At 39.8% G+C, this 13,619-nt stretch overlaps 1 pseudogene; it reads left to right on the top strand.

Annotated features, from left to right (window-relative positions):
• The first annotated feature begins 5,647 nt into the window (after positions 1-5,647).
• Hmgn2l3 (high mobility group nucleosomal binding domain 2 like 3) lies at positions 5,648-5,914 on the top strand (annotated as a pseudogene).
• Positions 5,915-13,619: the final 7,705 nt, after the last annotated feature.

Raw genomic sequence — 13,619 nt, 5'->3', positions numbered from 1 at the left:
AAATGCATCCCAGGGAGAGACTTGACTGTCTCAAAAAAATACCTCAGTGGAGAGGATGCACCTAATCGTGACCTAATCTTCTAGACTTGATGCCCCAGGGAAGAGGGATGCTGGAGGTGGGTTGGTGAGAGGGGTGGTTGGCTGAGTGAGGAAGCACCCTCTCAGAGGCAAAGGGGAAGGGGGATAGGGTGAAGAACTCTGGAAGAGGAGGCCAGGAAAGGGGGGAATATTTGAAATGTAAATAAATAAAATGATTTAATTTTTAAAAAAGAAGTAATGTGTCTACCCTGTAAATACAAAGCCAATGTGTAAGTTCTTTGCTTTGTATTTGTTTGCTAAACTTTTTAAACAAATTCTTGTTATTAAAATAACTGGTGGAGATGCCTAAGGAAGTGACATCTAAAGTTAGCTTCTGACCTCCACACACCTTCATGTATGAACACATGCACACAAGAGAGAGAGAGAGAAAGGAAGAGAGATGGGGAATAAGGAAGCAGGAATTTTGGTTCCAGAAGCAAGGGAATGACAAGGCTGGTCAGCAACAACCATAGGATGCATAAGATGAAGAAACACAGAGGGTTGTTCCCTGGCTTTAGAGGGAACACCATTCCACCAATAACATCAGACTTTATGCTCCGCAACTGAGAGAGAATAAATTTCAGTTTCACTAAAGCCACCCAATTTGTAGTGACTTTCAAACTAACAACAAATAAACTAACAACACTAGAACCATTTAAAGGGAGAAAATTCAAAGAAAATAAATTGTGTAATGAAAATGTATGTAAAGGTAAATTGTTTAAGCAACTCATTCATTTAATTTAAAAGGCATTCCTCAGATTATGAACAGGCATACTCTGAGAGATCACTAGACGTAGAGAATCACTTAATACTATCACATAAAAATATATGAAAAACTACATTGGGAAGAGATATGGTTTGAAAATTCTGTTTTTCACTAATCCTTTGTATTTTAATCAATTAGGTAATTTTGCAATCAAACAAGTTGAGATCCAGTCCCGAATCGTATAACTCAGCAGTGACTTAAGATTGAGGCAGGGCAGGGTGGCAGGTTTGGGCTCTCTCATCACACATGTATAAGCAAATGGGATTTGCAAACTGCTTTGCAAAATTGAATTTTTACAATGTTTGTTCATTGGTTGGTAATAGGAATTTTATGAAACTGCATGAACTATTTAGAGTTAAACCAGGGTTGTGGGGCTCAGGCTTGGGACTCTTGCCTATGGGAATTTATTGTTGAACTTACATATGTGTACATGAACTATGGTGCTCCCCAGAGAAAAATAATATGCATAAAGACCCTCAGATCATTATACATAGAACTCCTTACTTACTCATAGCATGTTTTTTGATATGTAAGATTAAGTTTTAGTTATGGCAGTTTATAGCAAGATTCTCAAAAATGTGTTCACCAAACTAAGAAAACACTATGTCTCCCTTCTATAAGCATATGAGTGTGGAAGCAAGGTTAAAGAATGGAAATAATTGTCTTTGTTGTGGTGCCATGGAGCAAACACTAGGTCTTGTGCATGCTAGGCAAGCATTCTACCACTGAAATAGGCTTTTCTTTTCTTTTTTAGAACTATAATATAATTGCATTTTCCCTTTCCTCTTCTTTCTCGAAACTCTCATACAAGACTCCTTGCTATTTTAAACTCATGACTTGTTAATTCATTATTTTCACATACACACATTTCTAAATACACAAGTACAACATGCTTGACCCATATAATGTTACTTGTATGTATCTTTTCAGAGCTGACCATTTAGAATTGGATAAACAATTGGCATACTCCTACTCTCAGTACTTCTTAGTTACCTGTAGTTCTTTGTGGGACATAAGATCGGACCAAGAAGAAAAAGCAGCTAGCCAGAATGGAACAGCCCTTTAAGATCTTCTGTGAAGAGTCATGAAAAATGATTACTTCAGACAAGAGAAAACACAAGTTTAAAGACCCTCAAGAAGTAACAAAGGATAGTCACGGCAAAGGGATTATAGTTTTGTCATAGGCAACCCATAGCTGAGAGTACTGAAGAAAAGATATTTATCTTATATTAAATTGTTCATACTTCTTGCTTGGTTGCTCATTTTGCTGATAAATTGGTTCTCCCAAGGTTAAACTATTTTCTGATATCCTTAACCATATGCAATCATCTTCTACTGAATCTCTCTGCAGCTAAGTAATTTCACTCCGCACTTGGTGTCTCTTGTTCCTAGTATTGTAATGGGAAGCTATGATGATGGTCCCTTAAAAGCATTATACATTGTCAATTCCTCCAACAGAAGCCACTTATCCACTCATTACCCTACTCAGAGTTTCGTCCAATTCATCTTGGTCCCTCTGCTGCTGAGCTATCAAAACGGAATAGCCCTTTCTTTAAGAACTGTATTACTGAAGAACAGAACAATCTCCCTGACATGCTGTGATTCCATTTGTATGTTTCCTGCCCCAAAGAGTCTGCTTATTTTCTGTGACAAGATACCATTGTCAAATCAAATCTCCTTTTCTGCCTGCTGCTTCCAGGACATTCTTGCAGTGAGTGTTCTAGGATTTGTCTCACCTACTTAGAGTCTGTTCCCAATATCCTGTCCCCAGGTAGTGTTGCTCCTTTCTCTGAGATGAATTCCTACTTCATCTCTGCCATTTTATGTCTGGTAGCATTTCTCAATTATTCCTCTCTCCAGTAACCTTTTAGGGAACCCAGCCAACTGTGAGCATCTAATCCTAAATGAAAAGAACCAGACATCCTTAACTGTCATGCTCCCTGGTCAACATTTCACTCTAAAGCTGCTTTTCCTCAGATGAGAAAAAGGCCAGAGGCAGAAGATTTTAAGGAGAGAATTCTACATGCGTTAGACTATGAATCTTTAGGCATGAGTTGTGTTATGACACTATATTTATATGACTGTAAACCAACCAGTCCTGCTTGGTACTCAGTTCCATATTCTATAAAACAAGGAATAAAACTATTTGTAGTGTTCAATCACATTTTAGCAATATATACTTTTTAAATATATGCAGAATCCAACTGAATTCACTGGACTAGAGTGATACTATTTGGGGTTTAAATTTTAGAGCTGCTTGACTCATCCATCCTTGTTTGACATTTATGGATCCTTGGAAAGACTCATGTGGAGTTTATAAAGCACTGGACTGGATAGTCTATGAAACCCTCACTACTCTCTGGTGTGCTGATTTGGATAGGAATGGCCCCCATAGATTCATGTGTTTGGATGCTTGGCCCATAATGTTGCATTGTTGGAGTAGGTGGGGCCTTGCTAGTGGAGATCTGTCACTGCGGGGACAGGCTTTTAGGTCTCAGAAGCTCAAGTCAGTTCTCTCTCCGCTGCCTGCTGATCCACATATAGAACTCTCAGCTCCTCCTCCAGCCCCACATCTGCCTGCACTCTACCATGCTTCCTGCCAGGACGATAATGGACTAAACTTCTAAACTGCGTAAGTCAGCCCCAGTGAATTGGTTTCCTTTATAAGCATTGCCGTGGTCACGGTGCCTCTTCACATCAATAAAACTCTAACTAAGACATTTGCTCTAAGATAATAAAGTGCAAGATCAGAAAGAAGTGAATACAAGGAGAAAATGGAAATCCCACTAGCAATAGTTAAGAGTCTATTAAACACTGAGACATTAACAATGAGAGATGACCACAAAGCTTTCATCAACAGATTTCTGTGGCTTTGTAGCTGAAGTTTCAACTTCACAATTGTTTCCATTAACACGCACCTCTCTACGTACAAATCTCAGAAAAGGCTTTACCCTAACTTGAGTAGTAGATTCTTAAATCAGGTCAAGGCACAGGGAATGACAAGCACCCATTTCAACCCAAGCACAGTTAGCCACTTGAGCGATGGCCAAGCCTCAAACATTTTAAGCCAACAGCTTCTATGTGACTTTGAGGAGTTAAGGTTCCACCAGACTCAGCCAAGAGCCCTTTGAACATGGAAGCTTGTTAACATCATTCTCATCCCATTCAGTCTAACTGCCTAGCAAGTACATGGACCGACCTTGATAAATATTGGGTATGCACCCAAATGAATTGATAAAGCTGTGGATTTTATAAAGCCTTGAGAGGTTATGAGTGTCTCATACTGAGAACAGTAGAGAAATACTTTACAAGAACTACAAAAAATTGATATTTAATTAAAATGTAAATACAATTGTCATCACTGATTGAAATTTCAAGTGATATCTTAACTCCTTGGATTTCCTTTCCATGAAGCCATGGCTGTTGAGGCTTCAAGCCATAATCTAAGAGGAATTACAAATGTGATTGCTGTCACCTACTTTCATTTAAAGATAAAAAAATGACACCAGGGCTGAATGTTTGTCTTTCATGACAAATGGTGGGAAATCAGAACGTTGCCTAAAAAGACAAGGAAGCAGGATCATGGTGTGTGTGTGTGTGTGTGTGTGTGTGTGTGTGTGTGTGTGTGTGTGTGTATGTGTGTGTCTGTGTGTGTGTGTCTTTGTGTGTCTGTGTGTTTTCAAGGCCAGAACAAGGCACCAGATGTCTAGTTCTGTCATTTTCTGCTTTATTCCCATGAGTTGTAAATGTGTGTCCTGCCTGTACCTATTTTATTATGTGGTACTAAAAATTAAAGCCCAGCTTCTTGTGCTCGCCCAGAAAGATCTCTTACTGAGCAATCTCCTCAGTTCCAAAGTCCTGTACTATTTTTTTTTAAGGTCTTAGTGTTAAGAGATTAATTCTATCAGCCTCTGGTAAAGATGGATTAGCATGGGCTGGCTTGGACAAATAGCCCATTTCCTTCAGTTAACACAAAGAATACCTAATATTCCTCTCAGGAGGATAAGCAATGCTAAGCAGAGAAGAATCACAAGAAGCCTTGTAACCTGATAAAGATGTTAATTGTTCAGGTTAGTAGTCTCTCCACACATTCCCAAGCCAAGAGGCATAGAAAAGCCTCCAAGAGTACCTGAGGGAGCTTGCTTAGGCAGCATCTAAGGGAGCCTTGTCTTAGTGACTCTCTAGAACATTCATGATCTGGAGCCTCACCAGCATACATTGGAGTATCACCTTAGAAGCACCTTTCTGGACTGCCCAGGTTCAACTTAATTTCGGCTTCTCCATTGCAGTTACTCACTACCTAAGCTATCTTTCTAGATCTATGCACTAATCCGTACTCTGTCAATATTTGTCCTGCGGGCGAATGTTCACATCATGAGTCTGAAAGGCGAGCAGAGAAGGCTGCACAATTTACTTAGCTCAGCGTAAAATGAAAATGCCATGTAGAGCTACTTATTCAAAAAGCCACGAAAGGGGGTCATTAAAGGTATAAGTACATAACGATTTCTCTTTCTTCCACATCCTCACTCTCAATTTGTCATTTACAGTATGTTTCAATTTGCTGTCCAATTTGTTATAAGAAAAATTAAACATTTAAGTTATTAGCATGAATTTTACTCTTGGCTCGGCCAACAACTAGAGTTTTCAATGCAACTATAAAAATATTTGCTAATATGCAGCATCATTAAAATTATATCAGTCGGAGCAGTGTAAAGAAGCAGCGAGCATGAGCCCCGGATGGGTAAAACCTGTTCGCCGCTGTATACCCACCCGTGTCCAGCGCCGGTGTTCCCTACTTCCGCCATGCCCAAAAGAAAGGCTGAAGGGGAGGCTAAAGGAGACAAAGCCAAGGTGAGGGACGAGCCACAGAGAAGATCTGCAAAGTTGTCTGATAAACCCGCTCCTCCAAAGCCAGAGCCCAAGCCTAGAAAGGGCCCTGCAAAGAAGTGGGAGAAGATACCCAAGGGGAAGAAGGTGAAAGTCAGTAAGGATGCGAATAATCCTGCAGAAAATGGAGACTCCAAAACAGAGCAAGCACAGAAAGCTGAAGGTGCTGGAGATACCAAGTGACGTGTATACACTTTTGATAACTGTGTACTTCTGGTGACTATACGGTTTGAGATAATATTTTTATTAAGTTTTATAAAAATGTAGAATTTTGTTTTACTTTTTTAAAGCTATATTGTTAGCACACAGAACACTTCATTGTTTTGGGTGAAAGGGAGAGGATCATGGTCACTAACAAAATATCTCCCAAGCTGGACTGAGGAAAGAAAACATCTTTCCCTGATAATTTTGTAAGACTCCTGTTCACAAAATGCCTTGTGGTCTGACTGGGAAAACCCTTAAGTTCATTCCTGTATCCTCGTCCCCCTGTACCGTCAACATAGACTTAATTCCCTTAAAACCAAAGACCTGTTGGAACCTGAGCCCCAAGATTTGTTTTCTAGTCTATTGGGCAATGTGGACTTCACTGTGACTTCCTCGAGTGTTCTCAGAACACTGGTTCCTTTCATAAAGGATTGTGGATCTTCAGACTGATAATTCTGCCATTTTCTTTTTTTATTTATTTATTTATTTTTTATTAACTTGAGTATTTCTTATTTACATTTCGAGTGTTATTCCCTTTCCCGGTTTCCGGGCAAACATCCCCCTAATCCTTCCCCCCTCCCCTTCTTTATCGGTGTTCCCCTCCCCACCCGCCCCCCCCATTGCCGCCCTCCCCCCAACAATCACGTTCACTGGGGGTTCAGTCTTAGCAGGACCCAGGGCTTCCCCTTCCACTGGTGCTCTTACTAGGATATTCATTGCTACCTATGAGGTCAGAGTCCAGGGTCAGTCCATGCATAGTCTTTAGGTAGTGGCTTAGTCCCTGGAAACTCTAGTTGCTTGGCATTGTTGTTCATAAGGGGTCATGAGCCCCTTCAAGCTCTTCTAGTTCTTTCTCTGATTCCTTCCTTCAACGGGGGTCCTGTTCTCAGTTCAGTGGTTTGCTGCTGGCATTCGCCTCTGTATTTGCTGTATTCTGGCTGTGTCTCTCGGGAGAGATCTACATCCGGCTCCTGTCGGCCTGCACTTCTTTGCTTCATCCATCTTGTCTAATTGGATGGCTGTATATGTATGGGCCACATGTGGGGCAGGCTCTGAATGGGTGTTCCTTCTGTCTCTGTTTTAATCTTTAATTCTGCCATTTTCATTTCCTGAAAGTCAGGGTCGGTTTGTAAAATGTTAAACAACATCCTTAATGTGAAATGTCAACCTTCACTCTAAGCTTTTTTCCCCTTTTCAAAGCATCGAATGAAGATTTCACTGGGTTTTATAGTGGCTTTCTGACTTTGGTAGGCTATACAATAAGGAAATTTGGAAGTTCTTGTGTATCGTTGATTGTCTTCCCATGTACTTCCTGAAATACCATGATTGTTTATGAAAAGTATCTTTAATACAGCTGGTTACAGTTAAAAAATAAAAAATAAAATAAAATTTTATCAATCATATTTCAGAATTTGTACATGTGTTTCAGTCTCATGAAGCAGCTAAAACACGAACCCAGACTCAATTGATTCTGTTTTCCTTCTTGTTATAACTAGCCAAAGACCTCTCCCTTCAGCATTAATTACTATGGCTGCCTTAGGAAGCAGAAAACAAAAGGAAAGTTAAATTGTTCATCTTTCCCACTCTTTCTATAACATCATTTTTAGAATAAACAATTAACAAGGCAATAAATGAGAACGAAAACACAGTGTCGTGCCTTAGTCTTTCATGATCCTTGCACAGCATCACCTGTTCTTGGAATCATGGTGAGTATCTTACTGTATTCAGTCTGTTTCTCCACAATGTGTACCATGTATTAGCAAGTAGACATCTCTGAAACTCTAACCAAAGTCTGGGCCAATTGAATTGCTCGCAAAAAGCTCTGAGAAATGCCTTCATGTTATCACCTTATAAGATTTGTCTCTGTGGAGAAAGACAGAGAGAGAGAGAGAGAGAGAGAGAGAGAGAGAGAGAGAGAGAGAGAAAGGAGGTGTGAAGCTCCATAATGTTTATAATCCAGAAGGTTCCAGCGTGATTAAATACAGGGTTCATTTCCCTTACCACCAGAACAATCCAATTCAACAAATATTTATTAAGTTTTACCAAATGCTGTTAGAGTGCCAAGATCAGCAAAGGAGATAAGGCAGAAACTGAATGCTGGCTGTAAATAAAGGTTTTTCATCCCTCAGCACCCTACCAATAATACTAAAAGAAAGAAAAAGGCAGCAGTTTTATATGGAAAACCCTTTTTTTATTTTCAAAATTGTTATTTTTCAGTGAGTACACAATCACACACTTCCTTACCCTGAAACTGGCTTTGTCGCTGGCTCTTGGCCCCTGTCTCTGATGCATTATGGGTGTATGGGGAGCATGTTAAGAGAACATTGTCTGTGTCTCGGACTCATCAACACTGGACAGGATATAACACAAAGACCTGGCTAGAGATCCTATGGTTTCACATCAGGTGCAGGAGCTCTTGAGCTCCTGAATAGAGGAAATGGCAGAACATGAAGGAGGAGGACAAGGTGGAGGAGGATGTGGAGAAAGAAAAGGAGAGAGACTATGTTTTCTTATTAATTGTGGATATTTTCTGCTTCTTTCCATTTTCTAGAGGTGGCAAATTGAATTGAAAAGGTATGAATCATAAAAAATTATTTCAGAAATATTGTCTAAACATCTATTGTATATGCCAGGCACTGAGTCACATGCTGCATTAAAACAACCAGTAAAACATTACTTTGTACAAAAAGCACTTTCTGTTTAGGGAGAGTCAGACAAAAAGTCAATACACTGCAGAAGTGGCCAGACATTTTAGGCCTGGCACCAAAAACAGTGGCCCACATTTTTGTATCTTTTGTATAAAATCATTGAGTGTCTTCAAAAATTCATACTTTAAAATCCTAATACCCAATATAATGGTTGGTATCAGAGAATGGAGTCTTTGAGATATGGTTAGATCATGAGATCCATGTCCTTTCAAAGATACCTCAGAAATCTCACTCCTTCTACCCTGTGAGGATGTAAGAAGATGGCTATCTAGAGCAGAACTATAGCCTCCAAAGATATCAAATTCTCTGATGCTTTGACCTAAAACTTTTCAGCTGCCAAACTGAGAGATAAGTTTCTGTCGCTTATGAGTCACTCCATTTATGGAAGTATTTTTTTAACAGCAGTTAAGACTAACCAAACCATGCTCAATCACACAGTGGGTTCTTAACAAATATTTAGCAAATGCATTAGTCATTGAGCATTATGAACAAATGTCTTAGAAGAAATTATGAACATTTTAGTTACTAAAAGTAGTTTAAAAGCTAGAGATATGGATTAATGGCAAACACTTTCTTAGCATGCTCAAAGCCCTGGATTCCACCCCAGCACCACTAAAACATTCAGAAAATTATTAACAGTTATCAAGAGTTCTTCTACACAAAAATAAAAAGTGCAAAATTCCAAGTTCAATAGTCAGCACTGCACGTCCAGTGAATTCTAAAGAAATAACATGGCCATGCTGTCGCCTATGCAGGGGAAAGGTTACCTAAATATTACAGCAAGAGTCAAGTAAGCAGAAGCTCCCCATGTCACTCTGAGGTGATTTAGCTTTGCACAAGAGCAAAGCAGAGCTCCTGCAAGACGAGTTGACAACATTATGATGAATCTGTTTTAGGAAGCTCACTCTACCTTCAGTGTTAAGACTGCTGATAGCCAGCATATAAAAACAAGGTGCAAGTCAATCTCAGTGTTAGAGTGTGGTTTGAGGAAGTAGAATATAGAAAACTCAATCAAAACTGTGATTGGAGATTGTTAAGGGAATACTGAGAAAGTCAATAGCTGATTGGCTATATGTGTGGAGAACTTGTCCTGTTTCATTTCTATTATCTGTAATAATATGCTTACACAAAAACCACTTTACAAGAGAGAGAGAGAGAGCGAGTGAGAGAGAGAGAGGGGATTTATTTCACTTACAATTTCAGATTATAGTTCATCATTATAAGGCACATGAAGTGCTAATAACATCCACAGTCAAGAGCAGGGAGGGAATGAGTGTTTATTTGTATTCAATACCCTCTTTGTACTTATGTAGTACAGGATCCCATGCTTATGGGATGGTGCTGCCCACAGTGGACTGGGTCTTCTTCTATCAGTTAATATAATCAAGACAATCTCTAAGACCTGGCTGCAGGCCAACCTGAAGAAGAAAACCCCTCACTAAAATGCCCTTTGCCGGGGAGTCTATATTCTATTAACTTGATGACTAAAAACAGCCACTACAGGGCTATAAAACTTTTTACTATAAATAAAGAGATACTGTAGTTCCATAAACGTTCATGTCACAAACTTAGAAGAGATTATTTATGGAGATTGTAAAGAAAACTAAGGAAGGGAGAAGCTGCAATATCCACACAAACATGACCTAACAACGGACACCATAAAAGAAGATACCAAAGCATACACTGCTTCTGGATAAAAGAAAGCAGTAAGATGAAATCGGCAGCTAAGACAGACAAGATACACCTGTGCATAATCTCACTGGACTAGGGAGAAAAATCATAGGCCAGCTTGGTCGAGGGCTTGGGAGAATAATGTGCCAAGAATAATGTGCAGTGGGCACAGCTGCTAGACACCACCTGCCTGCAGGCATCATGGCCACATGAACAGTAAGAGGATTGTGACCTCTCCAGCCGACACCTGGACTCATGATCCACCACCCCTACCTACAGGCTTTCCATGTACCCGTGGTAAAAGGAATGGTCTAAACATACCAATACCAACCTGGGGTCTATTTAAATTACTTTTACTGTATTTTGGTAGATGATGGAAAGGAAAGCAAACTTGCTTGGACACTCCGAATTTGTAAACTGCTCTTTCTTTGGCAAGTGTAGCTGGAAAGTCTAGTTTCCTGAAGCCGAAGTTGAGGAAGTGGACACATGGTTTCAATTGTCAGCACTCAAGGATACTGACAAACTACTTACCAAGTAGCAGCTCTCAGCAGAGATTCAACTCAAATACACATGTGGTCGGGTTAGTGCAGCTTTGCAATTTGAAAGAGATGTGTAATGACAGCTCATGCTTTGAGGAAAAGAGAAAGATAAGCCTGGGACTCTATGGTGTAGGATGCCCACAAACTTCCATGATGTCCTCTCTATTATGGGACCATTTCTTCTAGGTTCCTCTAACACGTTTCATTATATCTGTACAGCATGATGGAATGCTACATACATCTGTACAGTGTGAGTGACTACACATACAATCACAGGTCCTGGTGAACTTCACAATGGACTTTTTAGGTATCAGGGTTTTTTTCAGTTTTCACGCTTCCTCACTTTGTCTTTGCTCTCTGTCTCTTTGCCTTACGCATTCTCTCTATACGGTTCTTTTGCTCTCACACACCATTCTTTCTAACTATCTCCTATTCTCTCCATCCTTCCTCTCTCTACTTCAATCCAACCATTCTTTCCTAGGTCTCCTTTATCTCCTTTCTCTCCCACTCAGAATCCATTCTATGTATTCTCTCTCTCTTTCTCTCTCTCTCTCTCTCTCTCTCTCTCTCTCTCTCTCTCTCTCTCCCTCTCTTCCCCCTCCCCCTCCCTCCCCCTTCCCATTCCCCTCTTCCTCCCCATCTCATACTGAGATAAACATGGGAAAACAGTATAAAAATTGTATAAGCTATATTCAACAAACTGAATTATACTGAAACACACAAAATCATATTTCTTTTACAAGTAGGACTGTGAAATATTGAACAGTGGAATGGATTTTTTCGAAAGACATGCAAAGATGAACTACTTGCCCTATTATGAGTCAATGCAGTTGACATCGAGCCAGAGAAAAGTATCATTAAACATTAATTGCTAAATATGGCATATAATGAGGAAGAAAATGTCAAAAGTTCCTGAATCAAAAACGTATGAGATCTGAGCTACAGGAATTCGATTGGAGAAGCCAAATTTAGCAGGACAAATAAGGTATGTGAGTAATACCAGGGAAATGCAGGTGATAATGAAATGAACCTGGCTTGGCAATGGAATATGGGCATGCATGGTTTCCTGAGCAGACCATTAAAAAGGGAAAAATTTCAAAAAAACAAAGATATCGAGACTCCCAAGTGAAAGTTAAGAGAAAATTGCAATAAGAAGGCAATGTACTTCCTTACTACATCTCTGTGGTCTATTGATCTCCACACCAGTGAGTTCAAAACTGTCAAATGTTATGAACTTTGTCATTGGGCTTCAAGCATCCAGTTCCCTATGAGTTGATTCTTATTATTGTTATTGTAAGTGTATTTTCTGGGTTTCCCATTGGATCACAGTACATTTTAGACTTTGGGAAAAATTGAATGCCTGATCACATTCTCTTTCTCCTTTCCATCATATCCCTGGAACCTGTTTCTGAGAAGTCCTATCATAATGCAGCTTGCCTACCTTGGGATAGGTTTTTCCTTTCGTTTAACTCTAACTGTTGAATCTAACATGGGAGATCTGATGTGAAGTTTGTGAATATATATCAGTTTTAAGTAAAGATAAAGAAGTTGACCAAACAATTGGTTAGTCTAAGACAGGCCTTAATTGTGTCTTTTAGCACTCATGTCAATTCCTCATGTTCTCCCTAAGCCAACTATGAACATTCACTTAGTTAGATGACGTAATGCTTTGGACAATAAGCATTCTCCACATGCTCAAGTACTCCAACAGTTGGTGATGCTGCTTACTTGGGTTATGGAACCTGCCGGAGGTGGAGCCTTGGTGGGGAAAATTTGTCACTGATGCAGATGTTGCGAGTTTATAGCCTCACCCCACTTCCAGTTCACTCTCTCTGCCTTGCGTTTGCCCTTAAAGATGTGGTCTCTTGGTTTCCTGCTCTGGCCTCCTGTTGCCATGCCTTCCCCATATTGTGGACACTGACTCTGGAAATGTAAGCCCAAATCAATTCTTTCTCCTATAAATGTCCTTGTTCCTGGCATTGTCATAGCTACAAAAGGTAACTAATACAGATGAGCTCCAGATCTTCCTGGTTTGTTTGTTTGTTTGTTTGTTTCATGCTATCATGGGAGTTAAGCATATCTTTCTGACATTTAACTATAATTTTTTGTGTGAATGGTTTGTGTTGGCCCACACAACATCAATAGATGTGATATAAACAGAATGTTAAGCTGTCCTTGCTTGCTTGTGTCTCTAGCCTTCTCCATATACCCTTCGACGAATATACTTCACATATTCACGGATTAAGGCAAATGAGCGACACCTGAAACCAACTTGGACCCCACTCTATAGTATACAACTTAACCCAGTCTAGACCAACTAATCTTCAGCTAACACATAGATGCTTGAGCACAAAATAAGGTGTCTGTTATGGAGAGCCAGTCATAAAGTTATTCCTTTATGATCCTATTGCATAGCTATATTGAATGACAGACTCCAATGATAGAAACCAAATGAACTCTGCCTAGACTTCTAAATTACAGGACTGCGGTTATAAAAGATTGCAAGTCTCGTATGCCTCCTGTTTTCTTCTCCAAAACCTCTGCTTAAGAACTCGAATGTCTTATATAGTGGACCCTAGGGGAATGCTTATCTTCTTGCATCAAGAGTAAACCCCTTTGTCCCAGTTATGCACTCACCTTTCCTACTTCCCAGAAAGAAACTAAAGAGACTGATGGAGGATTCTGGTGTCCCTAGAATAGTCTGACAGTCATATAACTGACCACCTTCCTAGCAAAATCTTATATCAAGGAATGGCATATCTACTT

Source organism: Rattus norvegicus, chromosome 7 (assembly GCF_021556685.1).
Source record: "Rattus norvegicus strain SHRSP/BbbUtx chromosome 7, alternate assembly SHRSP_T2T, whole genome shotgun sequence".
Classification (NCBI taxonomy): domain Eukaryota; kingdom Metazoa; phylum Chordata; class Mammalia; order Rodentia; family Muridae; genus Rattus; species Rattus norvegicus.
This window is presented reverse-complemented; position numbering and strand designations above follow the sequence as displayed.